A 4,940-nucleotide genomic window follows, 5' to 3' on the forward strand; every position below is an offset into this window, starting at 1 on the left:
GGATAAAGATGGTGTGATCTTCTCCATGGTCTTTAGTTTTCATCTTTCAGCCTATGTATATGAAGTCTTGGTTGACCTGCACTTCAATTGATAGTTTGGTAAAGCCTTGTACTAAAAAGATCAGAAAACAAATTGGTGATTAGCATGTACTGCTCCAAGAAACCTGGATCACCATCTGAATGAAAATGCACCTAAAGGAAGGTGTATCACAATTTCTTAGTCCATTCTCATTCATAGTATTCTCCCTGATGATTTCTCAAGATGTTTCAGTATAGATCTTTGGCCACATATGTCCAATACAAAGTTGTCATATGCAATGGAACACATGGTACATGATCACATATATTAACAAACTATCTTCAGAAGATTGGATGGAAACCTCCTAACATAAGAAAATCTTTTGATCTAAGTGCGTGTTTCTTCTAAGGTGGTCAGCAAACTGGACCCTCACAAAAGAGCTAACATAGCAGAGATAAAAACTAATGAACTGAAGACAACCTCAATTAGGACCTATAAACCTCTCAGATGTCATCGAAGCAAACTATCATGTACAGATCATTGCCAACGTTCATCTTGAATGTAAGCAGGACATCCATACCAACCTCAAGTCCTGTTTTTAGGAGAAATTTATTGTATCCATGTTAATCAAGATGCAGACATCATGTGATTGTTCGTCATACTCGGTCCTAGATAGTGAAGCGTTGTTTGCCAAACTGTAGTCCCACCAGTCCGTGCTTGGGATATTCAAACGACAAGCTACTTCCTTTGGTATTTTCTGGGCGACCATATATTACACCCAAAAAAGAGTGAGTGTTATGATCCCAGTTATGAAAATGGCACAAGAACAAAAGGAGAACAAGAAAAACAAATGCATCCTATAGGGCGAAATAGATCGAAAAAAGAGTGTGCAACAGAATGCATGTAACTCAACCTAAGGTGACCAGATCACACATATTTAGATATGTGAAACTGAAGTAGGCACGGCAATGAGTGAGATAGATGAAATACATGTGTTCACCGAAGTAGGTACAGAAGGTGAACTCGTTGTGAGATACGCGATATATATGTAATCAGTGAAATACTTCATAAAGTGAAATTGAAATAGGCACCCAATACGAAAGACCGGGAGTAATAGGGAATTCTAAAGAGCAAACACCAACCTTGGTAAGCAGATCAGCAAACGAAGAGCAATCAGATGACAAGGCGAGGAGATCCAGTCAAACGAAAATGAATCAAGAGAGGATGCATTAAAATAACAAGCAGATGGGCCATTGAAGTATGCAAACCATGGATTTATGCCTGCAGTTACCATAGTACATTTTGGCGAAACTACGGAAGAAAAGGTCTGAAGATTTTGGCAATCTATAAGTCATATGATTGTGTAGAACTTACACACCTAAAGGGATTATCTAAGCACAAACCAGCACGAGATGCAAACTAATAGGGCATGATAAACTTATTTGAAGGAGAAGGCGAACCATGACAACACTGATCGAACAAGGTATACAGAATCAGTAAATTGCATATGTTCTTTTGATGAATATTGCAAAAATGGTACAAAAAAGGGCATGTTCAGGTGCGCAATTTCTATGGCAAGACAAGCACCAAACAAAACAAATAGAGAAAGAGGTAACTTAATACCGTAAATCCAAATAACAACTTATCGCAGGAGCAACACAACACCGACTACAATCAAGAAGAATGCACCTGAACTGAAGCATAGGCTAAAGATAAATTCAGAACATGGGTATTCTTATAGCTTTATGCCGCTACTCTAAAATGCAGAGTCACCGAATCCCAAATTTCAGAACCAATCCCATAAATTCAGATCTACTACATCAACCTATCACAGGAAATACACAGGTTGTCATGATACCCCTAAAAAAGGCGCTCTTGGAGGCAGGCAGATTGGTTCGGACGCCCTCGTTATTAGCATAATTGATTAACTATCAAATGAGTATCCACTCAGATTATCTAAAGGGAGATTATTCTTTGTGGTGATCCACATGCTATAAATTTTCAAGTAATGTTATACATGAAATGGAGGTTATATGATTAACTATCATATCAACATCACTCAAATTATCTGAAGGGAAACTCAATATTTTTCAGGCTAAAGCACTGAAACGGAGGAGCTACCCCACTTTTCTTTCTTATACAGATTATACATGAAATAAAATGAAGTATACATGGTGTAAATGATTAGTGAATTGCTCCTCCCTATCCAGACGAATTAATTTCAACCACCAAATCACAGCAAAGAGGACGAAAAGTGAATAAATTGGATGAGAAGGAGCTGCAATACCTGTGGATGGGTTGGAGATAGCGAGGTCGCCGGCAAGGACGCCCATCCAATCATGTTTATGTTTTTGTGAAACCTGAGAAGAATGTGAAAACTGAGATGCAAGTAACACCATAGCTTCCTTTTGTTTTGATTCTGCTGAAAAGTCCCATAGCATGATATCTTCAGAACAACATGTGGTGTGTCGGTGGCATCCAAACAAAAAGATTTGGAACAGGGAGAATAGAAATACACCAAAAGAGATCGTCGTCTTTGAATTTTTTTTCTCACGCCTGGCCTAATTGCAAAGATATTTTTAAATGCCCACATATTTATTTAGCTGATTACTATAAGCAAGAAAAGCCGCCATCATACACAAAGCGGAAGACATTGAGTATGCTCCTATACTCTGTCAAAATTAAACTACACAAATACTTTCAGTTCGAAAATGTATTTTCATTGCCATCATGTCATCATACACATCAAAGAGCCAATAGATTAGCTAACTGACACAATCCATATATTTAGCATCATGATTTCCCAAAAATCAATTAAAAAAATATCACCTGAAACTCAAAAGCAATAACCTCGAGTGATGACCCAAGTGTTGAGGCGTCACAAAAAACTGGGCCATTTTTTGGCCTAATTGGAGGTCGTAAAGGCCCAGTCAGGGTTCTGTTTTTGCCTGCATGGGCAACTGTTTGCATGGGGGCCTGGGGTGAATCGTTCGCTCCAGCTCCTCCCCCAGATCGAACAAAAACGTTCGGTGGGGTGATCGCTCCCTGACGAACAGTTCATTCGTTCCCAGGAGAAAAAAATATGACGTTCCCAGGAAACCACTTTTACACTTTGCATATCTTCGTGCGTATACTAAACATGCCAACGACATCCACACGCTTGAAAAAGTAAATAATCAAACAACACTCACATGAGTTGCAGAGTCCTATCATTTCCGCTTTACCGCCCCAAAAAACAATATAGTTGTTCTGCAAGTAATTACATGACATGATGATGGCTTCATCAAATATCAATTTTTATTATTATTAGTGGCCATGTGCACGCCTAAACCTGATAGCGTGATTCATCTGCAAATTCTTCCTACACACCTAAACTAAACCAACAAGTTATGGTAGTAGCCTAGACAAATAATTTACAAAAAAACAACATAAAGGAGAGGAGAAGGCAGACGGTAAGGCATCAAAACTAAGAACAGGTTACATCCCAAAAGATTTGTTTATTCCAGAGTGAGCATCTGATGAGAGGAAAGTACACTCTCTTAAGGGAAGTAGAACAACTCATAATGCTCACCTGACATGCACAAAACAGAGATCAGCCATGTAATTTTACTGCCTAATATGTTATCATATTTACTTTTCTTGTTCAGCGAAGAGTCGCAGTTTGCAAGTACTATAACTTCATTCGTATTTCCTTGGAAAACAGAGTCAGGTGCAACATTTATAGACCACTGTCTAATATCAGTTAATGGGGAAAGAAGCAATGGAAGCAATGAGCATATAAATTCTGAAATCATCCTCGACAACATCGTGTGCAGAAAATTTTACAAAGGGAAAGAGCAAACTCTTCTTGTATCATACCAGGGGTACATCAAATAATTTTCATTTGCAAACAATAGAAAAAGCCTTAACTCAGCTGAAAAATGGGCAATCCAGAAATACTTGACTCGTATAGTCCAGGGATCGCAAAAGTAGCTAATTCAATATCTAGACTCTGAGTGTGCAATGAACAATTGTAGAGTTGGCAAGGACATAAATCCTAGAGTAAAGATATTGATATTAAATAAATGAACTGGGCATGAAGAGAAGGGGGACCTCACTGTCCATGGCTAAGCAAAACAAACTTACATGTAAAGATGTGGCATAGGTGTGCATGTCTCGCCGAGTGAGATACCTGTGGGTTGCACATAATGATGCAAGAGTAGTCTGTCTCCAGAAAACTTCAAAGATACACGACCACACCAAAGTTCAAGTCAAAATTAGTTATGTACAACAGTACAAGATGATTCTATGACTGGCAACCAATTATTCTAGGGTTAGACCAATCAGTTCTCAGCTTACCTAATTAGTTTGGTCTGCTAAGCATTTTGTTCCTAATGCAATCTTCAAGTATATTGTGTAACCAAGTTATTCATTGGTACTAAAGAAAGAACAGCCTGTAAAAATTATCTGAGCAAAGTAGAAAAAATAAAAAAATTAGTAAAAAGCAATAAATCCTAATCGCCATCTCAGTCAGCAATATAAAAAGTTCTACCATGATTCTTCAATGCATTGCGAAGTGAGATCCCAATCCCATTTTCATCTCAATCCTTCTCCAGAGCTATTTTCCCCCAATCTTTTTTGGCCAACAGTCTGTAGGAACATAGTGGAACTTCCCCAATCTTCTTTGGCCATCAGTCTGTAGGACAAAATGTAACTTCAATGTATAAGAGTATGACAAATAAAACAATATTTGCACAAACAAAGACGAAATTTTCTAGGAAATTAAAGGGTCAAGTGTAACAAGGCTGGGTGAAGTTTAAGATGGGTAGGACGTTCCATGTGAGGTCCGCTCTGTACAAAGCATGATCATGCATTATCCTATCAATTTGACTACCCTAGAAAGAGGAAGCAAATATTGTACCCATGCCAAACAGTGGCTTGAG

The 4,940-nt window shown here is 38.3% G+C and overlaps 1 long non-coding RNA gene across 4 annotated transcripts in view; it reads right to left on the reverse strand.

Moving 5' to 3' along the window:
* The window catches only part of LOC119320211, a 7,539-nt gene that overhangs the window by 2,395 nt on the left and 204 nt on the right, over positions 1-4,940 (reverse strand). Inside the window, exons 2-7 of one of the 4 annotated variants that reach the window (XR_005154854.1) lie at positions 4,550-4,693; positions 4,357-4,464; positions 4,144-4,235; positions 2,306-2,378; positions 164-245; positions 4-76 (exon numbers count right to left, since the gene is read on the reverse strand). This is a non-coding gene — a long non-coding RNA (uncharacterized LOC119320211). Of the gene's footprint in view, positions 1-3; positions 246-2,305; positions 2,379-4,143; positions 4,236-4,356; positions 4,465-4,549; positions 4,694-4,940 lie in introns of those variants that run through there. The other 3 variants (XR_005154853.1, XR_005154852.1, XR_005154855.1) reach the window with 3 other exon arrangements.

This window comes from Triticum dicoccoides, chromosome 6B (assembly GCF_002162155.2).
Source record: "Triticum dicoccoides isolate Atlit2015 ecotype Zavitan chromosome 6B, WEW_v2.0, whole genome shotgun sequence".
Lineage (NCBI taxonomy): Eukaryota > Viridiplantae > Streptophyta > Magnoliopsida > Poales > Poaceae > Triticum > Triticum dicoccoides.